Below are 17,673 nucleotides of genomic sequence, written 5' to 3' on the forward strand. Positions count from 1 at the left end.
TGTTTTCCGATATGATCACGTTTTTCCATTTTTCTTTCCTTTTCAATACTTTTAACACAACAGAACCTGAGCCATTGTGTAAGGGACAGGTTATGACCATCAGGATCCAGACCTCTGCAAATGCAGTGGTGACTACATGCTAGCTAATAGTTACTAGTTCAATCTCATGTGCAGGTATTGACTTCACCTTTACTATGAGCAATTATCCATTCAATTCTGAAGCAACATTTTAACAAAAGTCCAAGCAGTATTCGGCCCCTTGTCTGAACCTTTCCTGCAAGTTGGCTTGATGATTGATCTAGGCCCGTGATGTTCACAATTTTCCATTTCAGTGAAGTTGGCAAGAGAAACAAAGAACATTGTTTAAACTAGTAAAAGGACTGGGCTTTAAAGCTGTTTCACCTAGCTTCCTCCCTATTCAAAACGTTACATTCCCTCTGAGGCAGCATTCAAATCGATCCCGGCTGTTATGATAAAAGTTTCCTCTGTAACACCAGTAAGGGCAGGCATGAAAAAAAAGACATAAAACAGTCTGATGCAGTACACAACTTCTGAAGTTGGGCCTGTGTGTATGAACGACATTATAAAACTACTGAGGAACAAGGTTACCAAGCTCAGCTAAGCAAGTGCATGAAGGAGAAAAACAAAGAAAAAAGCAAGGAAGTGTTGAACAAGGTCCATTTCAGAATGTGTATTTACCCTCAAGTTGCAATGGAACAGCACCGCTGTCAGCTGCAGTAACTGAGCTCCAGCAGTGTTACAGATAGCAGCGATCTCACTGGTCACAAGCTTGGTGCTTGTGGCAAACTTGAGCGAAGGCTGTGGACCACAAGTTCAGAGTTCAGCCTATGAATTCAGACGTTCAACCACCACACATATTTATCTGTATTCCACTCTGTGCCCCCCCCCCCCCCACCCCACACCACCACCATCCTCAAATCCAGCTCACACCAACTGCACACACAAGTCATCAAAAGGAGCAGGCAGCAGACAGTCATAACCACAAACAGACAATAAACTGAACAGCTGCTGGGGATGACAGGTCTTCCTCTCGCAGCAAGGGGTTGATTTAACACAGGTGTGACCATGCTTCTACATTACTAGACCTTGAAAAGCAAAATAGAACAAGCATTGAATGAGGATTTGAATACACTTGCTTAAACCTAATAAATGGCCACAACCAACTGGAAACAATAAGTCGACATTCAACTTCCCAGTTGGTTTGGGTACTGGTACAGCATTACCTGCCACTAGGTTTTCTTCATATATTAAGTTCCAATGACGCCCAAGCAACTGACCATAGTTTTTACGTGTGTACAACAAAGGACAAAAGGAAACTGGGGAGGGGGAGGGAAAATAATTGTTTGCAATTCTGTTGTTTATTGAAGTGGATTACAGGAGCCTCTTGCTAAGATTTCCAACAGCATTTTGAACCATTCTCAGTTGCCAACCCCTGCCCCCATTCTTGTTTAGTTAATCATAGTGATTGTGCCAAGGTGTTTAGCCATTGCCACTTTTCAGTATGCCCATGCTATTGGACAGCGAGTTCTCCATGTTTTTTGGCAGGCGGGATAAATGGGAGGGTTACTGGGCTGCATCAGTAAACAGATGGCCTGTGCAGGAGCTAATAACACACCATTTATTGCCCAACCTTGACAACCAGTCTGCATTCAAAGTCTTCATTCATTTGTATCTGTTGAGTTTCTGTGCTGATCACACAATGAGAAATGTCAGTGGTACGCTCCTGGATTAGGTACAGCAGTGGCTGCCACCACGCTGGCCTTTCAAGTAGGCGCAGAGCTAGTTCGATGCAGAGCAAAGCTCCCTTTGTGGTTCCCTGCCAAATGCCTTAACTACTACCTCAAAGAGCAACTCCCTTCAGTTCGAGGGTGACATCAGTTCTGCGGCCGCCATCCAAATGGATCAAATTTTGGGTAATTTATGCAGTGAACTCACATCCATTAGGAACTGCATTAAAACTGTCCAAACTCATTTTGAAATGAGAAATCCTAGAACTCCCGACCTAGCAAGGCTGAGCATCTTTCATCGTCCAGACGGCAGCAGCTCAAGGAAAATCACCTATATTCTCAAGGGCTGCAAGAGATGGACAACAGATGTTGGTCTTGTCAATGAAGACAACATCCAGAAAATTAAAAATACAGCAAAAACCTGAAGAGAAGTTGGGGAGGGCAAGCAAGCAAAAGGAGAGAACACATGAGAACAACACTGAAAGATAATGATAGGAAGGCCCGAAAAGGTGATCAGGATGATGTTTTCTTGCACCCCTCTTCTCCCTCCCACCCAAAAATGAGAGAAAGTTCATGTCTGGGCACAGAGCAGCTGAAATTTTATTCACATAGTACAGTTCTTGTTAAACTAGTTGTGTCTATTAAGGATTACCATAAAGTGCAGATTTAAAATGTGCCAATTAACAGATCTTTGTCCGACAGCCTATTCATTCTGTGATTCAACTTGCACTGAAACAAGAGAAAAAACACTGAACAAAACCTCGCCTCTGAAAATGTGCAGCTGCCTCCAGGTGAAGGCTGGCAGCAAGATGATGGTCTTTAATGTGGCAAGCGTTAATAACCAAATAATTGGGAAATGTTTTATGCCTGGTTTGGGATTTTGCATTTAAATGCTGTGATTGGAGCAGAAAAATTAAATAGGGGAGTTAACAGGAAGCTGTTTAGCACATTGGAATTTCAGGCTCAGATCCGAATAGTTTACTGCGCCTGCTTTTAAAACTCAGCTCCTGATTTCTCCACCACCCACTCCACTCCCATCTCGACGCAGTGAGAGATTTTAGTGCAGCAGACAGTGTTTGTTTAAAAATAATTACTTGCATCTACAGATCATCAAAATCAAAAATAACAAACAGGCTTCAGATCCGCACATGCTGGCAGTCAGATTAACCTGGGAAGTGCAAAACAAATTAAAACATTTACATTTCTATTGCTCAGTAAAGCTTCCAGGGTTAAAACTTTTCAGGAAAGTAGATAAAACTGGAATGAACCACCCCTGCAGCCGTTACATGCCACAAAAGAGGACTGGCTGACAATTATATTACTGTACAGTGAGAGAGGAGCGTCCCTTGGCTTTAGCGAGCATTTTTCCATCCCATCAGCCTTTCCTGCCAATTTAAGAAGAAATATGTATCGGAACGTATTTTTGAAAGTTGGCAGGCAAGTCTGGAGCTTGTGCAGAAACTGGGGCAACATTAAAAGCACCCTCTGGAAGACGAAACTTGTTTGTAGTGGACAAAACCCCAAACCACATCCTACTAACACAGCTTGAAAGACACAGTAACTTATTCAGGCCCAGCAGGAGTGTGGTCAGTTTGAACCTCCTGACTGATGCTTGAGCCAATGACCCAAACAAAGTTATGAAACGGTAGATCAGGTTGAAATCTATAGGATCAGATTCTGAAATGCTGAATATAAGCCTCGCCACTCGCCTTTGAGGGGGGAGGGGAGGGAAGGAAGAAAGAAATCTGATTGGTTGGTCATTTGGAACCAAACCATGTCCCAATAGCGTCCCAGATGCTATCAGATCTAGGAGCACGATCACAGGGACCCACAGTAGGCACATGACAAAAGTTGGAGACGGCAATGTTTATTTGGCAGCTTCACTCCAGAAGGGTTGGTCGGCCAACTGGATTTACACGGGTTTCAATGGATCAACAAAATGACATGATGCTGAAGTGGATATGCACATAGTTAAAAATGGGAATGAATAAGATGGAATTACTGACAATAAAAATAATGCAGCAGAGAAATATTACAAAACAATAAGGACATGGTTCAGTCATTATTCGTTGTGGCTGCAATGAGTGTCTTAATCTGCTAACTTTGTAGTTACCCAGCCACTGTGAAGCACCTGTGATGTTCCTGATACCCAAACTCCAGACTTCTTTTATAATAATATAAATTTAGAGCATCCAATTATTTTTCCTCCCCAATTAAGTGGCAATTTAGCATGGCCAATTCACCTATCCTGCTCATCTTTGTGGGTTGTGGGGTGAGACCCATGCAGACACGGGGAGAATGGGCAAACTCCACACGGACAGTGATCCGGGGCTGGGATTGAACCAGAGTCCTCAGTGCTGTGAGACAGCAGTGCTAACCACTGTGCCATGGTGCCGCCCCCAAAACTCCAGACTTGATTGTGGACAGCTGGGCATGAGGTGGGTGCAGGGAGAGCGAGAGAGAGAGAGAGAACAATGAGAGAGAGAGAGAAAAAGATGGCTGCCTGTGTAGTTGTTGGACAAGCCAGCAACAGTGCTGCACAAACCTCCCAATACATTGAGGGGGATTTGTGACAGGTGCTTCTAGGGGCAGCATTTAGCACCTGGTGTGGGATGTTTTCCAGCATGTGGGAATTAGGAATATCAGCCGGTCAAGATGGGTGTATTTTCTACATGGCCCACATTTGGAACTGAAGCATTTTCAATGAACCACATAGTCCATGGTACAGTATATTCTCCAGTCTCCAAGTACTCAGCTGCCAACTCTTTAAACGGTTAACTATTTACAATAACAGAACAGACCAACACCAAACACAGCAAGATGGCAAACTAGGATTGAAATCAGTGAATGCAACCCTATAAATGCAGAGCAGTCATGGACCCGGTTCATCTGCTAACATAGAACAGATCTCAGCTAAGGTGAGAAAGTATGAGCATCAACCTACTGCTACTTTATGCAGCTAACATTAACAAAGTCTTGAAAAGATCTTTGAACACAAACCTCGAAAGGTGAAGGACGCTGTCATTTTTGTCTTAACTATGCAAGTGAAAAGGTATATTTCACCACGGCCAGCAACTCCCATCCCTTTTCTCTCCCGAATAAGAGACTTGCAAAGTAACTTTATGGAGAACAAACTGATATTGCTAAATCCTATTCCTCTGGATAATTTTATTTGTAAAATTACCCAAGATTTATTTGTAATAATTCCATCGCTAATATTTTAATTCTCGATAATGTGGAAGTTCAATACACGATAATATGCCAGTTTGAGCAATCGAACTGGAAGGCGAATCTTCAATTTCTGAAACCTGACTGAATAATCCAACCTGGCAGTAGGGCCTGGAATGCACTGCACAAAGTGTGGTGGAGGCAGGTTCAATTGAGGTATTCAAAAGGAAACTTGACTATTATGTGAAAAGGAAGAATGTGCAGGGTTGTGGGGACAATGCAAGGAAATAGCACAAGGCAAATTGCTCATTCGGAGGGCTGGCACAGACACAATGGACTGAATGGCCTCCTTCTGCGCTCTAACAACTTTGCACCTGTTTGGGACGAAACATTGAATCACGGTCCTATCTGCTCTTACAGGTGGACATAAAAATGCTGCAGCAGTACATGAAGTCCTCTCTTAACAATGTTAATTGGTTCCTAGAAAAGATGGTTTCACACATTTCCCCTCTTACGCTCATAACCCCGCCATGCCCCGTCCCTCCCACAAAAATGCTCAACTCCCCACCTGACCATGGACCCAGCTCTCATGCTCAATATGGGAATTATGCAGGAAGATGCTGGAGCATCCTACTTTAACACAAAACAGCAGCAATCCATAAATACAGTGCTCTAATTGGAGAGCAACAATGGTGGAAAACACCATTGTGCGGGGCAATAAGCGAGGGCATCCTGTATTAGCAAAGGAGCTGGGCCTTCTTGTAACCAACATGTATCCTTCAACAAACACCTAGTTCAGATGATTTATTTCCTTGTTGCTCATGGGACCTCGCTGCGTGCAGGATTGGCTGCTGGGTTACCGACATTAGTGACTACCCTTCAAAATAAAGTACTTAATTGGCTAGAAAGCACTGTGGGATGCCGAGATTGTGGAAGGTACTGTATAAATCAGTCCGTCATTACAGCCAAAGTTAAAGACCATGGAACTGAACGGAAATTATTGACCTCGTCAGGAAATTGGTTGAACAGCAGGAGACAGGGAACAAGGATAATGGGTAGGTACTCTAATTGGCAGCATGTGACTAACGGTGTCCTGCAAGGCTCTGTGTTGGGGCCTTCCCCATAAACAACTTGGTTGATGGGATGGATAACTGCACAACTGGAGTTTGCCAATGACACAAAGATAGGCGGCACTGTAAGCAGTCTAAACATTTGGCCCAGAACGTTCAGGAGTGAAATTAAGAAACACTTCTACACACGAAGGGTGTCAGAAGTTTGGAGCTCTGTTCTGCAAACAACTAGAGCAATTCGGAGACTGAAAATTTGCCAACTGAAAGTATAAAGGGATGAGGCAAAGGGAAGTCTAGAAAATCAGGCCAAAGATCAACCCGAATTGAAGAGCGGAAAAGGTTCGAGAGGTTAAATGGTCTAGACCTGTTCCTATATCCCAAAAATACAAGTACTTATTTTTCTTTTAAACAGTCTTGGAATTTTAATTTGTAACTACCTCAGGAATACCAGGAATGATTCCAAGTATTGCGCTTTTCCACCATTTTGTCCAGAAGATAGAAAGTGGAAGGTTAGTGTCCATGCTACATGCCAAACAAAAGGGGACTCTGAACCGTGGCAATATCCAACGAAACAATGCGTAGTTCCAATTAAACGAAACAAGAGAATGAGAGAACGGGCTGAAGAAATAAAAATAAAATGAGCAGGGGAATGAATGATCAAGAGAAAAAAGGAGGCAAGATATTGCTTTCTTGCTGCAACCCCCGCCTCCTGCAACCTCTCCTCCATCCGCACCACTCCGTAATGCGCAAACATAGAACGAAAGCAGCATGTAAATGGGTCAGCAATGTAGCCGACTGGTGCAGGGCTCTAATGTTTTGGTACTCCTGTCGAATAATTGCCAGACATAGTTTGCATTCAATCAGGGAGACCCAGCTACATCAACATGGCTGTTAGCCTGAATACAACGTAAAAAAAATTTGCACTTCAAACCAACAGCGTCTGAGCTTTGATGAGCTCTTTGAACCCTTTGAATGTGGTTTGACAGCAGGCTGGGACTGGGTCATTGCTCCCATGGATCTCATGAGGAGAAGGTTGCTCTTTGCAACTCAGAAGGTCAAGGGTTTTGCACACACACTGAGCACTTAGAGATGTAGCAAAGCTCTTCTCTACTCGACCAGAGTCCATTTAACTGTAAAATCCCTGGCTAACAAGCTCCAGGATGGTGGGGTAGTTGTGGGGGGTGGGGAGTGAACGAGAGACCCTTTGTGAAATCTTCACGATCTAACAACGCTATGCACATTTGCCAAGTACAGGATTATTTCAGACAGGCATTCACAAGTTCATTACCACAGTGACGGTTGATGCGGAATCACAACATGCAAAATAGATTTTAACAGTAATGTCCCCTTCCCACTCCAGTTAAGAGTTGCAGAATTGCACCCTAACAACACCGACTGCTCAGCCTGCGAACTGAGGCTGAGCAACTTCAGAGCATAATCTATTCATTAATACATGGGCTTGATCAGAAACTCAAATGCCACAAGCATTTAGACAGCGCAGGCCTGGTTCATGCTACCCCCCTCCCCCCTCCATATAAAAAAATTACCCTATTGGCAAAAGAATAATAGATAAAAGGTATTCAAAAATAATGAAAACAAACGCTTGGGTGTTGGAGGGAGAAAGATGCTTTGAGAGAAACAAAAGAAATCTGCATTACTGTTGCTGCTGCCTTTTAAATAGAAATGATTTGCTGTAGATAGACAGGGATGGGGGTACAATTTCCTCCAGATACACAAGTCCACCTGGTTGCAGAAGTAGAGATAAAGTTGTTTCACTTTAGACACAATTCTCAGTTAGTTTGAGCCATTGTGCAAAAGTTAAAGGCTGCTCAAGTAAGCTACGGGAAGGTTTACATCCACACAGAAATTGTCACAAGATTAACTGATGTTCACTTTGGAAGCAGTTTTCCATCCCAGTTTAGTACTGGATAACATTTAAACCTGTGGCAAATTTTCAAACTTTGATGCTACGTAATATGGAATCCCAATTGACATGGATGGGGATGGGATAAATGTAAGGTACAATATCACTACTACACCTGGCAGCAAGAAGAAAGGCTCTTTCCAGACTTTTGAAAGAATCTAGTTCTAAACTTGAGAAAATCTGAGAAAATTTAAGGAGAACACACACCTTTCATTTATTCTTTGATATCAAAATGCATACGTGCAGTGTAACACATATTAAAAAAAAAAGAGGTACTCAGTCTCAAAACAAGGGAAAGGGCTGCAGAACTAATGTAAATTGGCACCACAGCAAAGGGAGCACCTCCCTACATACACTGCCACCCCCACCAACTTTACGCAGAAGAGTAGGCTGGAGATGATCCACAGGACAGAAGGAGGTCATTCAGCCCACCGAGTCTGCATTGACCCTCTTAAAGAGCATACTACCCAAGACCATTCCCTCCACCATACCTCTGCAACCCACATCATTATGGGGCAATTTTGCAAGGCCAATCCACCTAACCTGTACATCTTTGGACTGAGGGAGGAAACCAGAGTACCCGGAGGAAACCCACGCAGACCTGGGGATAAAGTGAGGACTCACACAGACAGTCACCCAAGGCCAGAATAAAACCCGGGTCCCTGGCGCTGCGAGGCAACAGTGCTAATCACTGTGCCGCCTATAAGCAAGATGATCAAGAAAGATTCACCCCTTTCAAACTGGGCATGGAAGAAAGAGTAGGTGCAATTTACAACCTTTATGGCACCAAAAATATTTGAAAGAAAAACTTTGAACGTTACGTTAATACTAAAACAGCTACATTGAGTGGGGTACAGTAAAATAGTAAGGGTACAAACAATGTCAATATTATATACATTAAGACCAGATGGAAAGTAAACCGGAATCTTCAAAAATCTGTACATATCTTCAGGCCTAATTGCTATAATATAAATAAGTATCCAAGTAGGATCCCAAAACCTGTTCACATGGAGGATCTCTTGCACTGCATAGAAATATCTCTTGGCTCATTACTCCTGTGGCAAGTTTTCAAGCTCTAATTACACATGGTGCAGAAACATACTCGCTGAATTCATAAGGCTCTTCAACTTAAGCATTGCAAGCAGATGTCTCCAAGAGACTCCAGATACTCAAAGCTTTACAAAAGCAACGTTCTTAGTGAGAGGGACCGATAATTAGCCTGCTGTTTCTCCAGAGAAAGCAGCATCAAAAAAATCTGTAATTAGTGTCCTATATTACAAAGGGGTTGTTCAATGCTGAAATGATAACTATGGAAAGAAAGAGTCTTGGCAGTGGGAAGGGGGGAGGGAGAGGAGGGGAAAAGACAGACACACGAAGAATATTTCAATGAAACTTTATATACAAGCTGAATACAACAGAAGTGCTTGTCAAAGGCCTTTGTGGCAAGCAATTTAAATTAGCTGAGCTGATTAAAGGTTAAATTTTTTATCTGCTTGAGTTTTTAAACACCATTTTAGTTCTCGAAAGTGAGCATGTGGAAGGTTTTCAGGGTTCAGAATGAAAGCAATTGAGCTTTCGTGAAAACTTTAATATTTGATTTGGGGAAGCGTGTCAACATATTGCTTAATGGAACAGGACATCATAGACGATCCTTTGCCTAAATGATGTGCAGCTTTTGTTGTCGGTGCAAAGTGATGCAGGAGGGCCAAGTGCCTTCCCAAGAACAAGCCTGCTCCAAGGAGGGCATTGCTTCCTAGGCTTCTAGCTAATGGAGTGAAGGAGTTGGGGAATTAGCAATGATAAGCTACAAATGCAGGACCAATGTGCTGCACCATACCAATGGTGGGAAGTGGTTAGACTTCCTCCGTGCTGGGTAAAGTGTCACTGTTATGCAATCCTCGCAGTATATGGCAGATCAAAATGGTGACCAAAGAATGACCCGATCACTTATCCCAAAATGGTGTCCTTTTGTCCTTCATATTATAAATGAAAACTTGTGCTAGGTAGCTCCAGTAAACAAATGTGTCACAGGCATTCACACCGATTGCATCCAAATTTCCAGAAACAGGAATCAATTACTTTCTGCAAACTTGTGGGGCTACATAGGCATTTTGCAATTAGAGATTTATTGTGGTGGCACTACATTCGTGAAAGGCAAAAACAGCTGTGCTGTTCCGAATATCCTTAAAGAATGAGGCGCGTAGGTTTTTACTTGCCTCATTTTTTAAGCATGTTCTATCCATGGCAGCAACCCAGCTGCACCAAAAGCTTATGTAGCTAGTCGAGTGTGCGGCATGTACACTGCATATTGACTGTGGGTAAACTGAAAGGGCTGCCAGAAAAGCGCATACAGCTGTCACTGAAACAAAATGTTAGGAAACCTGTTTCCATCAGTGCAGCTAAGTCAACACTAAACCAGGATCAGCAAAGTAACTTTCAAAAAGTAGATTGCTCGCTGATCAGGTCCATCTGGATTTGTAATCGGACAGAAACTAATAAAATGGACTTAATTCAAGTAAATTCACTTAAGTTCTTCAATTGTTGTCCCTCAGATAAAAAAAGGCAGATTGACTCGAGGTAAGTACGGTAGAAGTGTGGGACAGAATGCACTTAACATAGTCCAAAATGGGTTTTCCACAGTAGTAGTTCAACTGGAAGGTTCCTATATTTGAGTGCCAGAAGCATCCATCCCACCAAGCTGGCAAGGTGGGGGCCATATATCTTAGATTGGATGGAAGAGGACTTCCGGTTGCGGCTATGCGGAGCTAAGCCGCACGTTCGGCAGCTCCCACTAAAAACGGACTTTGGGGCTCTTTTCAGGGCCCCCAACAGAGCTTTTTCGACGATTCCCGACGTGGGAAGGGGTCTGCAGTAGGTCCCCAGGGTTCTATGGTCCGGACCAAGAGTGGGGTGAGCAGAAAAGCGGTGGCAGCGCCCCTGGAAAAGCGGTGGAAGGGAAACAAAATGGCGGCCGGCAGAGGCCTCGAGGAGTTGAGGCAGTGGGCGCAGGAGCAGCAGGAGACTCTTCTGCGATGCTTCCAGGAGCTTAAGGTGGAGCTGCTGGAGTCGCTGAAGGCTACCACAGAGAGCTGATGGAGACTCAGAGAGGCCAGGGGGCCGCAATCTGGGAGCTGCAGCAGCAGGCTTCCGAAAGGAAGGATGAGGCCGCAGCCGTCGCGTGGAAGATGGAGATGCATGAGGCGCTCCATAAAAAGTGGCAGGAGCGGTTCGAGGAGCTGGACAACCGGTCGATGCGGAAGAATTTACGGATCCTGGGCCTCACGGAGGGGCTGGAGGGGTCGGTCCTGGCAGCCTATGTGGTCGTTATGCTGAACTCGTTGATGGGAGCTGGGTCCTTGTTGGAAGGGGCCCACAGAATACTGGCCAGGAGGCCCAAGCCGAATGAGCCGCCGCGGGCGGTGTTGGTGCGGTTTCACCAGTTCGTTGACCGGGAGTGCGTGCTCCGGTGGGCCAAGAGGGAGCGGAACAGCAAGTGGGAGAACACGGAGGTGCGGACCTTCCAGGACTGGAGTGCAGAGGTGGCTAAGCGGAGGGCCAGGTTCAACCGGATGAAGGCGGTGCTCCACAGACAGAGTGTGAAGTTTGGCATGTTGCAGCCAGCGTGTCTGTGGGTCACCTACAAGGACCGTCACCATTATTTTGAGTCCACGGAGGAGGCGTGGGACTTTGTGCAGGCCGAGAAACTGGACTCAAACTGAGGGTCAGGGATGGGGGTTTTGTATGAAAATGTAACTGTGTTAAAAAAAATTCTCTGGGGGGGGGGGGGGTTCTCTGTTTAATGCAGGATGTGTGTTGGCTTCCGGGTGGGTGGGGCGATGTCTTTATGTCGTTTTGTAGGAGTCTGGTGGCCGGGTTCGGGCAGGGAGGTAAACTGGGAGTGCGGGGAACTGGTGGTGGGGACTGGCAATGGGAGTTGCCCTAGAGGAGGCGGGGTTGGGCAGGGCGAAAGCGCAGGCTTTTCTCTGGTCTCCCGTGCTGCGGGATAATGGGGGGGGGGGGCGGGGTCGGGGCTGAGAAGCGCGGGCCTTTGCTGGTTGTTATTTTCCCGTGCAAGAGCGGGGGGTGGGGGGGGGGGCGGTGGTGGGGAGGAAGGAGGAGTAGTCCCACGTGGAGAGGGGTCGGTGGTGTGGCGGGAGTCGCCGGGGTCAGCAGAAGTTAGCTGGCTCACGGGAGTGCTGCGGAGGGAGGGGCGTGGCTAGGAGGGGTCAGGAAGGAGCTGGAGTATGCAGGGAGTGCTTGGGGGGGGGGAAGGGGGAAGGAGTTGCCACCGTGGGGAACAGGCCGAGCGGGGGACGCTGGCCAGTGGCGGGCAGGGGATGGGTTATGGCTAGTCGGCAGGGAGCCCTCTGATCCGGCTGATAACCTGGAATGTGAGGGGGCTGAACAGGCCGGTCAAACGGGCCCGGGTGTTCGCGCACTTGAAGGGGCTGAAGGCAGATGTGGCTATGCTCCAGGAGACGCACCTGAAGGTGGCGGACCAGGTTCGACTGAGGTAGGGGTGGGTGGGCCAAGTATTTCATTCAGGGCTGGATGAGAAGAATCGGGGGGGGGGGGGATCCTGGTGGGAAAGAGGGTGTCGTTTGAGGCGTTAAAGGTGGTGGCTGACAGTGGCGGGAGGTATGTGATGGAGAGTGGTAAGCTGCAGGGAGAGCGGGTGGTGTTGGTGAATGTTTACGCCCCAAACTGGGACGATGCGGGGTTTATGCGGCACATGTTGGGCCGCATTCCTGAACTGGAGGTGGGGGGCCTGATCATGGGGGGGGGGAGGGGGGGAGGACGGACTTCAACAGGGCGCTGGATCCCCCATTGGACCGATCCAGGTCCCGGAAGGGTAGGAGGCCGGCGGCGGCTAAGGTGTTGAGGGGGTTTATGGATCAGATGGGAGGGGTGGATCCCTGGAGGTTTGCGAGGCCAAGGGCCAGGGAATACTCGTTTTTCTCCCACGTGCACAAGGTCTATTCTAGGATTGATTTTTTTGTCCTAAGCAGGGGGCTGGTTTCGAGGGTGGAGGATGCTGAATACTCTGCCATTGCCATTTCGGATCATGCCCCGCACTGGGTGGACCTCAGGCTGGGGGAGGAGAGGGACCAGCGTCCGCTCTGGCGCTTGGAGGTGGGGCTGCTGGCAGACGAGGTGATGGCCGGGAGGGTTCGGGGGTGTATTAAGAGGTACTTTGAGGCCAACGATAACGGGGAGGTCCGAGTGGGGGCGGTCTTGGAGGCATTGAAGGCGGTGATTAGAGAGGAGTTGATTTCCATCCGAACCCATAGGGAGAGGAGGGAGCAGAGGGAGAGGGAGAGATTGGTTGGGGAGATGGTGAGGGTGGGTAGGATTATGTGGAGGCTCCGGAGGAGGGATTGCTGGGGGAGCGGCATAGCCTTCAGGCCAAGTTCGATCTACTGACCACCAGAAAGGCAGAAGCTCAGTGGAGGAAAGCACAGGGGGAGGTGTATGAATATGGGGAGAAGGCGAGCAGGATGCTGGCACACCAGCTCCGGAGGCGAGTCGAGGCCAGGGAGATTGGGGGAGTGACGGATAGAGATGGGAAGGTGGTGCGGAGGGGGGTAGATGTTAATGGGGTCTTTAGGGACTTTTATGGGGAACTGTACCTGGGGAATGGGGCGTTTCTTGGACAAGCTGCTATTTCCGAGGGTGGAGGAGGGGCAGGTGGAGGGACTGGGGGCGCCGATTGAGCTGGAGGAGCTGGTTAAAGGGATAGGGAGCATGCAGTCGGGAAGGCGCCGGGTCCGGATGGGTTTCTGGCCGAATTTTATAAAATATATGCGGACCTGTTGGGCCGGACCTTTAACGAGGCAAGGGAGGGGGGGGGGGCTTTGCCCCCAACTATGTCACAGGCGCCGATTTCCTTGATCCTTAAGCGAGACAAGGACCCTCTGCAATGTGGGTCATATAGGCCGATCTCGCTGCTAAACGTGGACGCCAAGCTGCTGGCAAAGATCTTAGCCACAAGAATAGAGGATTGTGTGCCGGGGGTGATTCACGAGGACCAGACGGGGTTTGTGAAGGGAAGGCAGGGAATACCAACATACGAAGGCTCCTCAACGTCATTATGGTGCCAACTGTGGAAGGGGAGGCGGAGATAGTGGTGGCATTAGATGCGGAGAAGGCCTTTGATAGGGTTGAGTGGGAGGTGTTGGAAAGGTTTGGGTTTGGGGAGGGTTTGTCCGGTGGGTGAGGTTGCTTTATGAGGCCCCGATGGCGAGTGTAGCCACGAATAGGAGAAGGTCGGAGTACTTTCGGCTGTACCGGGGGACGAGACAGGGGTGTCCCCTGTCCCCCTTGCTCTTTGCGTTCACAATTGAGCCCCTGGCCATGGCGTTGAGGCAGTCAGGGAACTGGAGGGGCCTGGTGTGGGGTGGGGAGGAGCATAGAGTGTCGCTTTATGCGGACGACCTGTTGCTGTATGTGGCGGACCCGGTGGAGGGGATGCCGGAGGTGATGAGGATTCTCAGCGAATCTGGGGGCTTCTCTGGGTATAAGCTCAACCTGGGCAAGAGCGAGTTGTTCGTGGTGCATCCGGGGGATCAGGAGGAGGGGATTGGTAGGCTCCCACTGAAGCAGGCAGGGAGGAGCTTCAGGTACCTAGGGGTCCAGGTGGCTGGGAGCTGGGAGGCCCTGCACAAGCTCAACCTCACAAGGTTGGTGGAGCAAATGGAGGAGGAGTTCAAAAGGTGGGATATGTTACCACTGTCACTGGCGGGGTGGGTGCAGTCTGTCAAGGTGACGGTACTCCCGAGGTTTTTGTTCCTGTTCCAGTGCCTTCCAATCCTTATCCCGAAGGCCTTTTTAGGAGAGTTAACAGGAGTATCACGGGATTTGTGTGGGCACATGGGACTCAGAGGGTGAGAAGGGTGTTCTTGGAACGGGGCAGGGATGGGGGGCTGGCGCTGCCCAACCTCTGTGGGTATTATTGGGCTGCCAACGCAGCGATGGTGCGTAAGTGGGTAATGGACGGGGAAGGGGCAGCATGGAAGAGGATGGAGACGGCGTCCTGTGTGGGCACGAGCCTGGAGGCGCTGGTAACGGCACCGTTGCCACTCCCTCCTACGAGGTATATCACGAGCCCGGTGGTGGCGGCTACCCTCAAAATTTGGGGGCAATGGAGACGGCATAGGGGAGAGGTGGGGGGCTCGATGGAGTCCCCGATACGGGGGAACCACCGGTTTGTTCCAGGGAGCATCGATGGCGGATTTCTGGGCTGGCACAGGGTAGGTATTAGGAGGTTGAGGGACCTGTTTGTGGATGGGAGGTTCGCAAGCCTGGGGGAGTTAGAGGGGAAGTTTGGGCTCCCCCCAGGGAACATGTTTAGGTACATGCAGGTTAGGGCGTTTGCCAGGCGGCAGGTGGAGGGGTTCCCATTGCTGCCCCCACGTGGGGTACGGGACAGGGTGCTCTCGGGAGTGTGGGTTGGAGGAGGGAGGATTTTGGACATATACCGCGTAATGCAGGAGGTAGATGAGGACTCGGTGGAGGAGCTGAAGGGTAAATGGGAAGAGGAGCTGGGTAAGGAGATTGAGGAGGGGATGTGGGCGGATGCCCTGGAAAGGGTGAATTCTTACTGTTCCTGTGCGAGGCTTAGCCTCATACAGTTCAAGGTGCTGCATATGGCCCACATGACTGGGACGAGGATGAGTAGGTTTTTCGGGGGCGAAGACAGGTGTGCTAGGTGCTCGGGGAGCCCAGCAAATCACGCCCATAATATGTTTTGGGCATGCCCAGCGCTGGGGGAATTTTGGAAGGGGGTAGCAAGGACGGTGTCAAGGGTGGTGGGATTCAGGGTCAAGCCAGGCTGGGGACTCGCAAATTGTGGGGTTGCACTGGAGCCGGGAGTGCAGGAGGCGAAAGAGGCTGGTGTCCTGGCCTTTGCGTCCCTAGTAGCCCGGCGGAGGATCTTGCTTCAATGGAAGGATGCAAGGTCCCCAAGCATGGAGGCCTGGATCAATGATATGGTGGGGTTTATCAAATTGGAGGAGGTGAAATTTGCCCTGAGGGGGATCAGTACAGGGATTCTTTAGGCGGTGGCAGCCTTTCCTGGACTTCCTGGCGGAACGGTAGGGAAATAGGCCGGCAGCAGCAGCTGCCCGGGGGAGGAGAGAAGTGTGTACATGGTGTGTGGGATGTGGCGGGTGTTATCTCTTTCCTTCCTGTTGTTTGCCTTTTTTTTCCGATTTAGTAGTTGCTTTTGTAGGGGGGTGGATGTTGTTCTTGGGTCTTTACAATGGTTATTCTGTTAATATTGTTTTGTTGTTTATATTTTGTGAAAACCTTAATAAAAATTATTTAAAAAAAAAGATTGGATGGAAGAAAAAGATAGCGGAAAAAAATGAGGCTTATGGGCCCCTTTAAGAATGGGAGACTGGGGGAGGCATGATGGCGCAGTGGTTAGCACTGCTGCCTCACAGTGCCGAGGCCACAGGTTCGATCGCCGGCCACTGTCCACGTGGAGTTTACACATTCTCCCAGTGTCTGCGTGGGTCTCACCCTCACAACCCGAAGATGTGCACGGTAGGTGGATTGGCCATGCTAGATTGCTCCTTAATTGGAAAGATTTTAAAAAAAGAATGTGAGATCATGTCGAGAACTGGAAAGAAAAGCACAAGACAGATCAATTTACAAGAGAATTGAGCCAGAATGTAAACCTTGGGAGGCCAACAATGACGATACCTCAGATGAAAACAAGAAAGCTGGAAATACTTTGCGGGTCAGTCAGTATTGGTAAAGGCAAACGGCAGGTTCTGACAGTTGTGTTATCGTTCAAGGTTAGACAGTCAAAACATCATAGTTTGTCTTTTGTTTTACGATTTATCACAAATACTGCGATGGTGTGAGAAGCCGGCACACAGTCTCCTGCTGTTTCTGCACATCCTGTTCTCAGACAATCCCGGCTGTTTGGCTGCCACATTGGCCTTCATTTCAATGGGAAAACAGAGCAAATGAGTGTCTGAGAGCAGTTCCATTGCTTATCCAGTCTCTCCTCACTACCCTTCAACCTCAATACTGGATGGACCCTTTCGGCTGCTTGGAAAAAAAAAAGATATGTTGGACATAACTGGACCACAATATTTGATCTCATTCAGGGTGCTACAACTTAGTAATTGAGCCCAAGATGGGGCTTCATGGAATGACCAAGGTCACCACTTCAGATTGCTTCCCTGTGAGCTGCAAAATGCTATCTGGAAATTGGGCGAGGACAGGTTTTGTTGGGCTGTCACTCATGGAGAATCAGCCCAATGATTCAATGTCTGGCCTCACACCGAATAGTTACTTGGGTATGATATTGAGGACTATTGGTATCTATGAATCTGCAACCCAATCAACTGCTTCAGGGAACGAGGGGAAAAATATTGGGAAAGGGTTTCTGATAAGGCAGGATACTATTCAAAAGTCCCAGGCAAATTTCACTGCATTGAAGATGGGCTGCTCAAAGTTAATCACTTGAATGCAACAGACCAGGATGAAAGGTTCACAACCATCATCAGTCAGAGTGGATAGTCTACCTCGGGTTCCTCCTGAGGTCGTCATCATCAAAGATGCCAGTTTTCCTGCAGTTCCTTGTGATATCAAGAAACAGCAGAGTGCACTGGATACAGATCGATTATTGGGCAAACAAATAGGAGATAGTTAACAAGAAGAGCATGGGCCAATTAGAAGTCAAAAAAGACCGACGCATGGAGGAAGTGGGCATTGCAGAGATAATAAATGAACACCTTGCACCTGTCTT

General features: G+C 48.1%; 1 protein-coding gene across 4 annotated transcripts in view; it reads right to left on the bottom strand.

The window, feature by feature from the left end:
- fam53c (family with sequence similarity 53 member C) overlaps positions 1-17,673 on the bottom strand; it is a 145,176-nt gene that overhangs the window by 18,957 nt on the left and 108,546 nt on the right. The gene's annotated exons all lie outside the window — the stretch shown is intronic.

The sequence above is a fragment of the Scyliorhinus canicula genome, chromosome 4 (genome assembly GCF_902713615.1).
Source record: "Scyliorhinus canicula chromosome 4, sScyCan1.1, whole genome shotgun sequence".
NCBI classification, from domain to species: Eukaryota; Metazoa; Chordata; class Chondrichthyes; order Carcharhiniformes; family Scyliorhinidae; genus Scyliorhinus; species Scyliorhinus canicula.